Source organism: Belonocnema kinseyi, chromosome 3 (genome assembly GCF_010883055.1).
Source record: "Belonocnema kinseyi isolate 2016_QV_RU_SX_M_011 chromosome 3, B_treatae_v1, whole genome shotgun sequence".
Taxonomy (NCBI): domain Eukaryota; kingdom Metazoa; phylum Arthropoda; class Insecta; order Hymenoptera; family Cynipidae; genus Belonocnema; species Belonocnema kinseyi.
In genome coordinates this window covers 51,193,555-51,206,242 of record NC_046659.1, presented here as the reverse complement: position 1 = coordinate 51,206,242, position 12,688 = coordinate 51,193,555, and the positions used below count along the sequence as shown (strand labels likewise).

The following is a 12,688-nucleotide window of genomic DNA, read 5'->3' as shown; positions in this document are numbered from 1 at the left end:
GAAAAAAATAAGTGGATATAAACACTGACTTTCTTAACCTTCAAGCGTACGCGCCAACTTTAGTCGCACTGGCGCTCGCTTGGACTATCAGTTGACCGCTCACGTTTTTTCTTGATTATCATGATGTTTTCTGTACTTTTCGTGGAAAATTCACTGCCATTAGAGCAAAAAAAAACTCTGATACAACTTGGCAAACAACTATTTGAATAAAACTCTTTATTTAAACAACATATTGTGAGCCATCAACATAATATATGTTTTATATGCAAAAAGTCAGCCTCTGATATATAAAAATTAAGCAACATGGTAAAACAGTAGACAAAGAAAGTAAAAAATTACAAATTAAGTAGGTAGGTATTATTTTAGTTTTCAGGATCATTCAGTCTGTTTCCATGTCCATCATTTTCATGTTCTCAGACACCTGGCAATTGTCGCATCTTACTGGACTGGTTGATTCTGCTCAGTACAGCTTCGAATTTGAAATTTTACTGATTAGGATGAGAGGGGTGGGTCAATCGAACTATGGCCGGAATTAGTAATCGGAAATGTAACTAAGGAATACATGTCCCAACCTCCTCACCCAAAGTTCACTGGTGAGCGGTGTCATTCGAAATTTCAAAAACGCGTTCGCTTGACAGTCTACGCGAACGCCCAAAAGTAATGATAAATGGCAAGAAAAACTGTTGCATCAGTTTGCAAAATTGTCTAGCTGCCTGAAACCCTGAAAACTACATAAAAAATTGCATTGTACTGCTAGCTTTACGTAAAGCTGGCAGTACCTTGCATTTTTTAAAATTCATAGACAAAAATTTGGCTTCTGGGTATTAAATAAGCCCTACATGAGCCGATAATTCTGGTGTAGGGCATATACTGGTTGGGAACTATCCGAGAAAACAAAAAGACTGCTGATATACTTTATTTTCAGTTAAACATTCTTTTTTGGGTTGCTATGCGAGTGTTGGTGTTAGTTTTTGGAAGTGTTTGTTGTTTTCTGACAGCTACAAAATATTACAAACTGATGTTATACTTTTTCTTGAACTTTATCAGTACGTTAGCGTAAGGTGTACTTTTCCAATGTTAAGGGGTGGTTTTGAAAAATCAATTTTGTATGATTAGTGCCTATTTACTTTTTAGAGTAGTTTTTCTGTAGTAGGGGTTGTTTTTGAAAAATTGCGCCAGGGGTCATGCAAGAGCCCTGAATGAGTCCTCAATTCTTGTGAAACAAAAAAGTTCATAAACAAATATTTATACCATTCTACTGCTAAGCTTTACGTAAAGCTCACAGTACCATGTATTTTTTTTTAATGCGGAGCCCAAAGATTTGGCTTTTCGGTATTAAATGAGGTCAGTTACACCAGCCACCCCCACTCTTAATTTTTGGGTTTTCTATAGCACACTGAATTGCGCCCCAAATGCGCCACCGATTAAAATTTGTGCGCCACAAAACTGTATTTGAAAAATCAAAATTTAAATCACATGATCTTGAAGATCTTCAAATGCGCTCATATGCGCCATATAGAAAAAATTTTGCGCCACATTAATAACCGAGTTATCAGCGATCGAAATAGGGTGGGGCCTGCCGTGATTTTTCTAAACTAATAACATTTTTCCAAATTTATCATACCTATCTTTCATAACTTCAAATTCTCTCAAATGCGTCACCACAAAAAATTTTGCGCTAGCTAATTAACAATGATATAATATTTTGGAGGGAGGTCAGTGTAACGCAGGTGTTAAATCCTCAACAGTGATGTGCAATATAAAGTTGAAGACATGGATTCTTTCGTTTTCAAATGCGCTCATATAAGCCATAATTTTTTTTTGGAAATTGGAAAATTGCCTAAGATATGGAGGTAACAAAATTTTACGAAGTGATGACCAACAAAATAAAAAGCTTGCAATTCGCATTGATGAAGGGAGTTTCCTATTGGATTTCAAATGCGCTCATATGCGCCATAAAGAAAAAATGTTGCGCTACATTGATAATCGAGTTATCAACGATCAAAATGGGGAGGGGGGGGGGGGCGCTGGCGTCATTTTTCTAAACCTATTAAATTTTTTCAAATTCATCATAACTATCTTTTATAACTTCGAATGCGCTCAAATGCGCCATAATTTTTTTTTATTTTTAAAATTGCCCACTACACGGAGGTAACAAAATTTTACGAATGATGACCAACAAAATAAAAAGTTTTCAATCCGCGTCGATAAAGTGACTTTCCTATGGAGTTTCAAATGCGCTCAGATGTGCCACTTTCAAATTTAACAAAAACAATAATCAACCCCCCAATTAACACTTTCTACCGATAAACTATCCAATGATATCTCCAAATAAATAAAATTGCCGTATACAAATTTATTATTGTCACTTCGTATATGATTTTAACTGCGCTCATATGCGCCACTATCGAAACTTGAACAAAAAACATAATCAACCCCCTTATTACCACTTGTTACGATCCACTATCTGATGATATCTCCAAATAAATTAAATTGCACACTCAGAAAAATAATTGGATGGTGGGACTTGAGAATTGGATGTGGTATCCAATTTAGTTGGATTCTGCAGAGCCACCCCATTAGTTGATTGAGACCATATACTTGGATGCATGGGATATGCTGCAAGAGTTCTATAAAAAGCAAATTAAAAAGCTGAATGTTTCTTTTAAAAAATGCAAATTTATTTTCAAATTATTTTTAGAGAACGAGAGCATTATTTTGGTACATTATTATAAAAAGAAAACATTTCAGTGTTTAAATGTTGTCACAGGCTTATACTGCCCAACATGTCGAAGGCATTTTTGGTTAGAGTTGGATTTTTTTTATTTGATCATTTTTGCATGGGGCTGTCCCGGTATATATTATAAGTCATGGACGCATTTTTATAATGCAATCAAGTGATCTGATGAGAGCAGTCTGGCCATACATATTGGACAAAGCCTGGTTTTTACCCCATCATTGAAGGACTGGGTTGCAGTCAAGTACACTATGGGGGGACCTACAGCTTAAGGTGAGTTCCGAACCACCAGAACCTCGGTAACGGTACATTGAAAATTTTCTAGAGGTACTGGCTCAGGGATCGAACCCCGGACCTCTGAGGTGAAGTCCGAGCGTCTAACCAACTGAGCCACAATACATACATATAGGGTATCTAAAAAAAGAGGTTATTTTTATTTGCGGTGTCACCTCTAAAAAAAGGTATATATACACATACATAATTTTATAAATATATCATAAAAATTATTATGATACGATATATTTCAAACAATACCATATCATTCATACAGCATACGATTTTTTTTAACAAAGAAGATTACTTTTTAACAAAAAAAAAACAACTTTTGAACAAATTACAACAATTTTCAACCAAAAAATTAATCTTGTAAACAAGAGGATTAATTTTGTTGCCTAAATTATTATTTTCTACCAAAAATAAGAATTTTTGAACAAATTTCATCAATTTACTATCAAATAGTTAAACTTGTAACTAAGAGGATTAATTTTTTTACCAAAAGGACAAATTTTTAACAAAATACAATTCTCAGCAAATAGTTGAGTTTTTCAACCGAAAGATTCCATTTCTATAGAAAATATGAATTTGCAACAAATTACATCAATTTTTAACCAATACTTATTAACCAAGAAGATTATTTTCTACCAAAAAAGAAGAATTATGTATTAAATTACATCAAATTTCAACCAAATAGTTAAATTTGTAACCAAGAGGATTATTTTTTTTATCAAAAAGACGAATTTTTAACAAAATACATAAATTTCTCAGCAAATAGTTCAGTTTTCAAACAAAAAAATAAATTTCTACACAAAATATGAATTTACAACAAATTACATCAATTTATAACCAAAAGTTTTAAAACAAAGATGATTTTTTTTACCAAAAAAGACGAATTTTTGAACAAATTACATCAATTTTCAACCAAATAGTTAAAATTTTAACCAAGAGGATTAATGTTTTTTACCAAAAATGCGAATTTCTCAACAAGTTACATAAATTTTTCAACCAACTAGTGGTACTTTAAATAACAAAAAATATTTCGTACCAAAAAAACACAATACATACATTTCTAACCAAATAATCGTCCCGAAAATAAAATTCGTCTTTTTCGCGACAAGCTCAATCTGTCAAATAATAGGCCAGACAATATACATATAAATTAATGTCATAACAATAAATAAGTCTATTGAAATTAGATTGTATCAGTAGTTGGAGAAATTTCTTCGGGTAAATTCCTCTGACTACTGGCACTCTGCTTTAGGCGGATGAATTTTCTGGAGTAAATTCTTTAAGCTACTGACAGTGTGCTGTAGCCGGACGATTTTTGTGGAGTAAATTCATCCGCCTAAATGGACATGTAAACGCAGCCTAAACTAACTTAAAGTAAAGAAAATATGACAAAATTCACATTCTTATTGTCATGAAAAGTAATTTAAAAAAACTTCAATTATGAAATACCATCTCCATTCTGGAAGTGCTCAAAAATCGCTCCAGCCCTGCTAATAATTTTGTTACAAACCTAATTGTGGCACAAGTTTATCGACGTCTTCTATGAAAAGGCAAATTAACGCTGCATAATCAATCGATTTCTCTGCAAAACAAGAAAAAAGCTTCAGACTCAATTCAAACTTTTGATTTTTAGGTTAGTGTCACAACACGCTTCTTAAAAGATAAAATAAACTATTGGTCACAACAAAAGTGGGAACAAAATTAAAAAGTATATCAAACAAATATATGTGATTTTTGAGAAAGGAACAAGAAAACTGAAATGCCTATAACAATCAATGAGCGGTTCATAACCTCTGAAAGTCACGCATACCCTATATAAATTCTAATTCTATGAATAATATACGTATAGCTATACTTACGCTTGAATTTTTCATCAAAGGGGTCAACTGCAACTTTATCAATATCTCCACAGTTTGTTGGTCCATTGCTGATTATTGAAAACAACGAAACACTATTTAAAATTGACACTGCACATAACACAACTATCACTCTACTCGCAAATGACAAATGACGCGTATTTGAAGTTATGAAAGATAGGTATGATGAATTTGAAAAAATTTAATTATTTTGGAAAAATGACGCCAGCCCCCCCCCCCCTCCATTTTGATTGTTGATGACTCGGTTATCAATATGGTGCAAAATTTTTTCTTTATGGCGCATATGGGCGCATTTGAATCCCCATAGAAAACTCCCTTCATCAATGCGGATTGCAAACTTTTATTTTGGTTGGTCATCACTTCGTAACATTTGGTTACCTCCATATCTTAGGCAATTTTAAAGATTTAAAAAAATTTTGATGGCGCATATGAGTGCATTTGAAACCCCATAGGAAACTCCCTTCATCAATGCGGATTGCAAGATTTTTTTTTGTTAGTCATCACTTCGTAAAATTTTGTTATCTCCATATCTAGAACAATTTTCACACGCACACACATATTTACATTTATCTCAGCATGTTCTTCATGTGTCATTGTTTGCGTTCAAAAGTTATTTGAAATGCATAAAACGCACAAAGTATATTTAACCCTCCTTTAAATTTTCCTGCGTATCACGAAAGAAGACAATAAACGATATAAGAATCAAATGTAAATAGAACATAAAAAAAATATTTTAACTGGATCAAAAGTTATAGTAAAAATACGTATCGCCTAATTTCCTCTAAAAAGAACATATTTCGTCCCCAAGAGATTCTGTGGTTTTAAGCGTAGAACAACGTGTCTAATTTTCAGGCAATTTGCAATTCCCGGGTTTTCCCGGTATATTCCAGGTTAAATTTTACCCCCCCCCCCCAACTAATTTATATATCTCTTTTTGTGATTTTTTAAATTCAACAAATATTTATGTACGCGTGCCAAGCTCATTTTTAATCACAGACTGAAGTGATAAATATTAATCGAAAATGCATATTCTAGAATTTTCATAACACGTAAAATAAATATTTCTTAATTTATGTAGTCAGAATCACAAGTAGTTGCTTAAATGATATTTAAATCTGGAGAATAAAACAATGAAATACAAGTATAATATACTTATATGCGCATATATATTGTAACATCAAGCCATTTCCGTTTCGGGATTATATAATCGAAAATCAATGGAGTATTATGCCACACGCTGGCGTCCTTTCACAGAATTGATTTTTTTTACATTTAGTGCCTTCTCCGCAGCTTCTTACATAATTTTTGTTTTTTTATTTTCCAGCCCTTCTGCCTCTTCTGCTTTTCTCATTTTTGCTTGTTTCTCAACTATAATTTTACATCTCCAAAAAATTTGATGATATATATGATACGTGCAACAATCAGACTGTCCTCTCTCTGATTTTCGAAAACAATCTTCATTGGTTGAAAATCCTCGTTCGAGTGCTGAATTCCTATGAGACAGAATGAGCATCATTTTTACAAATTCTGTTAGACTATCAAATGTTTTTCCCGAAGCAGAAATAGCGTCTGTCCAAAAGTGGTCTAATCGAGAGTTTTGACGGTCATAATTTTGTAGAGCATCCATCGTTTGAGACAAGTTACACAGCTCTTTGTACTCCAAACTTATTTTATTCGGCTTAACTCCAGAAATCCATTTTTTGTTAATACATAAGATGTCTCGACATGCCAAGAGAAACTCCGTGCTAACTAAAGGGCTCTATAAAATCACAGTAGGATCGAGGCAAGAAACAGACTGTCAATGTATACTAAGGTGGCCCTTATATTTCATTTTTCGAATTTCTCTGCTCTTATCTCACAGTTTTGATAGAAATCTCCAAAAAAAACTCTGAATTTAAGCAAAATCGGTTAATATTTAGGCGTGGCGCAAACACATGAAGTTTCCCATTGATTTAACATGGGAAAAAGTCAGCTATTTTTAAATCTAATATTTAAACGCGATAATATGTTACAAATAATTCCGTGTTACAATATATTGTTCAGAATTCGTCGGAGAATAAGAATCGATCATAAATTTTGAGGTTGAATAATTTAAAGCCACTTCCATTATATTTTTTAAATCGTCTAGCATGCGAAAGTTAACAGTAGGACCATCGATAGAAATCTGAACAAGCTTACTTGGATTCTTTTCTCCAATTGCATCCGCGTTAATCATTCCTTCAATTTTATTGCAACCGTGCTGTCGAGGAATACTGAAGAAAAGTACCTACACTGTAAGAAATATTTGCAATTTTAGTATACAAGGGTACACCCATAGAAATTTAGTTACAAAATACGTTAAAACAGATATTACAGTTTAGTATAATCTTTTACGATTTAGGGAAATCGGGTATGTATATTAAAAGGTAGTATAATATTTATTAATAATCTATGAGTAATTCACTTTGGAAAATTAATATAAGTTCTACAAAAATTGTAAAAGAAAATGTGATATTTAAAATTTACTATATTAAATTTAAGTAGGACCATAATGTCAAATATTAGAAAGATTGGAATCATTTTTTCACATTTTAAAAGCGAGGTTTCTGAAATTTGCTAAAGACTATACTAAAAATTATGAGTCATTCGAAAAAAATGTGACTGTCGAAAATACGAAAACGAAATGTTCGTACCCCGTCGTGAAACCCCACCAACTCACCCTGCACAATTATAGCACATAAATACGCACATTATTTCTATTAGTATTTGTACACATATCAATGTAGAATACACAGTCGCTGATGTAACTAACTCAACCTTTACTTATATACATGGTATGCAAACACACACGCATCGCACGCAAATCACGCTAAGAGAAGGAGTTTGAAGTTTCCTTATATACTAAATGGTGAGAAATCTTAGAATTGTGAGAAACGACATGGTACTTAATAACTCGACTTAGAAACATTCAAAATTAAAAGTAATAACAGGAAAATATTCTCTTTTAATAAGGTCAAAACTGGGATTGAATTAAATTTAAAAATATCTATTGGTTTTTCATTTTTTTAAAATCACCTCATTCCCGCCTGACATTCGGCTTGGTAATACGAGTAACAGTGCTGGGTCAAAAAATGTAGGTGCTCTGTACTTAAAATAGATGAAAAAAAAGCTATAAATAAAATAATTCCTGATTTTTTGTGAACACAAGTCGTCTTTGAAATCCTTGACATCTTTTAAACCTTTTGAAATCTTTGTCAATTCGTTGAAATCTCTTAAAGTACTTAAAATCTTTATGAAATCTTAAAATTTCTGTGAATTCCTTTGAAATCATTCTCAATTTTTGTAAAATATTTGGAATCCCTAAAATTTTTAAAATAACAGAAATCTTTGTAAAATTTTTATGACGCATTTGTCAATGCTTAGTTTAAAACTTGTTTGTTGAACCTTTTGTGTTAGTTTGAAATTATTGAGACGTTTAAAACCTTCTCAAATTTGTTAGAAACTTATTTGATAGTTTAACGTCTTTAAAATACTGGAATTCTTTTGATGGCTTCACAATTTTTGGAAATGTTCGAAATCTTTATGAGAATTTTGAAATCTGGTGTAAACGCCAGTTTCAAATCTTGGAAATTCTTGCAATCTTTATGAAATGTCCGAAATCTTTGGGAAATTTTAGTGAAATCTTTTGAAATCTTTGTGAATTTTTTTATTCGTTGAAATCATCGAATTCTTTGAAATCTTTGTGAAATATTTTTAAAATCTTGAAATCCCTTAAATCACATGAAATATTTAAAAGCCTTGTAAAATTGTTGTGAAATATTTTTAAACTAGTGATAGAGACTAGGGTGGTCCAAACAACCGACTTTCTAATAGAGGACATTCCCCCCCCTCCCCATTTGGTTTGTGAAGTTGCCGGAAAAAAAGTTCCCTCCAGGTTTGAGCCAAATCGGTTAATATTAATACGTGCCGCAAAGGCCCTGAAAATCCCATAAGATTAACATGGAGAAATTTTGGTTTTCGGAAAAATGGGTTTCAGGTTTCTGGATATAAACGTAGCTTGCGAGAGATAATAAGAATTTGTTAAGGTGTCTCTAATCAATCATTTCCATGAAATTACTTAAAATGTTGAGGCACCCTCCCCCCCCCCCTTGTGAAGCCACAAAGATGCCCCAAAAAACTGAAATTGACATTTTTGCCCAAAATTTACACATAAATTATTTTTTTTGTCAAGTGCAATGGTTTTAAGTATTTTTCAACTAATTAACACTTGTTTAAACAATTTATTTTTGTTTAAATAATTTTTTTGCACTTTCTAATTGAAAGATTCATTTTTTATGTTTGATTAGACAATTGATCATTTTCAGGAATAATGATGTTTGTTTCAAGCACTTAGTATTTGTTTAAACAATTTATTATTATTTAATTGCAACTTTTTCTTAAAAAGAGGTATAAAACTCTAGTTTTTTAAAACTTTGGTTAGCTTTGCTGCTTATTATTAAATATCTACGTCACTTAGATACTAGTACTTATTTTGTAATAAATTCTTATTTGTTTAAATAAATTTTGTTTGTTTAAACAATTTTTGTCGAAAATAAATGTTTGAAATTTCTGTCTTTCTGCAATTATTGTGGTAATTTGTCATTATAAAGAGCAAATTTTTTTGTCTAAACCATTATCGTATTGTTTAATAAATTGATTAAACATTAATGTAACATCTTATTGGAAATTGTGATTCAAAAATCTGATTTTGATCTCAATTCAATTAAGCATATCGCTTATTATTAAATATTTAAACGTTACAAAAATGCTTTAAAAAACTAATATTTGTTTATAAAATGTTTTACATTGGTCATGAAAAGTTAATTTTTTTTTAGTAAGACTTCATTCAATAAAAATTCCATTCAATTTTGTCGTTCTGAAATTATTTTAATAATGTTTTCCTTTAAATCACCCTCGTTAGACAAACTCGTTTGTCCTCTGAAAGCTCAAAGTAAGTTTTTTTTTGTTTATGTTGATATCGCAGATTAGCTGTTAGTATTCTCAAAGGAATTAGAAATATTTGTATTTTTTTAACGTCATTGGAAATTAAAACACCAAATTTTACTCTTAACAATGAAAAATTACCACATGAATTGCAAAAAAAACTGAAAATTCAAAAATCGATTCTCGAAAAAAATTGTTTAAACAAACAAAATTTATTTAAACAAATAGGAATTTATTACAAAATAGGGTACTAGTATCTAAATGACGCAGATATTTAATAATAAGAGGCAAAGCTAACTAATTTTTTTAACTAGAGTTTTATACCTATTTTTAAGAAAAAGTTATAATTAAATGATAATTAATTGTTTAAACAAATACTAAATGCTTGAAACAAATCTACATTTCAATAAGTGCAAAAAAATATTTAAACAAAAATAAATTATTTAGACAATTGTTAATTAGTTGAAAAAACTTGAAAATATTTCACTTAACGAACAAAAATAATTTATGGCAAAAAAGGGGAAAACAGAGCATTTATGTGTAAATTTTGAGCAAAAATGTCAATTTCAGTTTTTTGGGGCATTTTTGGGGCCCAAAAGGGGGGGGGGCATTAAAATTTTAAGTAATTTTATGGAAATGATTGATTAGAGACACCTTAACAAATTCTTATTATCTCTCGCAAGCTACGTTTATATCCAGAAACCTGAATCACATTGTTCCGAAAACCAAAATTTCCCCATGTTAATCTTATGGGATTTTCAGGGCCTTTGCGACACATCTTAATATTAACCGATTTGGCTCAAACTTGGAAGGAATTTTTTTTCCGGCAACCTCATAAAATGGGGGGAGGGATTGAATGCCCTCTAATCCAAAAAAATGTCAAAAGGTATGATTTTAGACCACCCTAATGTACACGCATCTTTTAAATCGTTCAAATCCATAAAATCTTTGTAAAAAGTTCATAAATCATTCATTTTATTCTGATGCTCAATACCTGAGTGGTAAAATCCTTGAAATTTTCAACTAATAACTTTTATAATTTGTAAGTTCAATATCACAAAAAATGTATACTTTAGCGAATTAATACCACTCTTGCCTTAAAAACAAAGCACTGGAAAACACTTGTCCATACATGAATCTTGACCAGTTTAGCGGGAAACACGAAGTTCTCCGATTCAAATCGTGAGCGCTCGGCTATGAGGTACAATCGGCGGATTCGGCTAACAATAATTTTAATATGTACACGATTTCTCTAAATCGTAATCGACTATATCAATTATGAATATTTCGTTTACGCAGTTATTTGCAAACTAAATTTATTAAGTGTGCAGTAAGTTTCTTTTACGTATATGAATTTTATAGTTTCTAGATACTAAAAATTCATATACGTGTTTACTATATTTGGCTGCACAAGCGCGTTTTGATTTACGCGGTCGTGCAACCTGGCCATTAGCAGACTCGCTTGGCTCGCGTGCATTTTTGTTGAGATCTTGTGCTAAATATATGTATATTGAATGGATCATTTGGAGCAGCTAATTCACCTACTGGTTTACGAGGAAGTAAAAAGAAGTTGCTTTTCCTAGTAAACGAGAGCTTATCCTGCAAAACAGGATTAAAAGACAATCCATCATAATCAGAACGAAATGGTAATCACCTAATCCAGAAAGAAAACGAGCCTCACATGCACGTAAAATAAAATTACTATAAGCGTGTACCCAATTTAGTATACGCGTGTCCTAAATTTGGTATGTGCGTATACTAAATTTCATATACGTGTTTACTAAATTTAGTATATGCATATACTAAATCTAATGCACGCTCGTATACTAAATTTAATTTCATGTTGTGCGTTCTTGCTTCCATTACATGTATACTGAATCTAGCGCAGATTTTTTTAACAGTGTACTTGTGACCTGATTCGAAACGCTATTCCAAAAACGTATAATTAAATCCAACCGATACCATTTGTAATGGTGTATCCTATTTTACCTTTTTGCAGCGATTGCTAAAATGCATCGAAACTGTAGTGAGACACAACAAAATTTCAGCTGTAGTGACTATCAGTTGTAAATCAATTCTTCAGCATATCTTCTGGCGTCTTATTCTGAATTGTAGAGTCTAGGCTCCCAGAGTCCTTTGAAGCATTATTGAGACCTAAAAATGAACAATCCGTCGAAATTAAATATAAAAATATATTACCAATCACTGCGTCCATTGTTTCTTTCTACCGAAAAAATTTTAAAATAAGCTAAGTTTCGCTTATTTCTTATTTTAGCAGGAGCAGATTATTTTCATGTGGTACCTGAAGTCGAATTTTGAGTGACGAGAAGATAGACTTTTAAGCTTTCCTTTTGAAATTTCAATTTCAAATTATTCTTAGTGCCTTTTGCAGGACTTATTAGCTTTGTTGTTATTCTTTAAAACAATGAACACTTTTTATTAAATTACTATCGGGCTTTGAATATGAAAATTTGTAATTTCATTACAATTAATGGTCTGAAATGACCTTAGGGATTGTCCATATATTACGTAAGACGTTTTTCTGTTGTTTGAATAAAGACGAAAATAATATTTTTATCATGTTGAAAAGGACACAGCGATATAAACAAATGAAAAATATCTTACGTAATATATGGACGATCCCTTAAGTCATTTTTTCTACCTACAATAATATATATAGGATTTCTTCAACGTTCTAAGGAAAATAGTCTCCGTAACGAAAAAACTTAAATATTTACACAGGTACACAGAGAAAAAGGTATCGCAGAGCAATATTACAAAAACTTCATATTGCAAGAATGAGTAATATGATAACGTACAAGCAGGT

General features: G+C 31.5%; 1 protein-coding gene across 4 annotated transcripts in view; it reads right to left on the bottom strand.

The window, feature by feature from the left end:
* The window catches only part of LOC117169090 (catalase-like), a 66,766-nt gene extending 54,777 nt beyond the window's left edge, over positions 1 to 11,989 (bottom strand). For 2 of the 4 annotated variants that reach the window (XM_033355209.1, XM_033355213.1), the window contains exons 1-2: positions 11,851 to 11,989; positions 7,078 to 7,170 (exon numbers count right to left, since the gene is read on the bottom strand). The gene's annotated coding sequence lies outside the window, so the exon portion shown is untranslated. Of the gene's footprint in view, positions 1 to 4,532; positions 4,605 to 4,881; positions 4,997 to 7,077; positions 7,171 to 11,850 lie in introns of those variants that run through there. The other 2 variants (XM_033355210.1, XM_033355212.1) reach the window with 2 other exon arrangements.
* Positions 11,990 to 12,688: the final 699 nt, after the last annotated feature.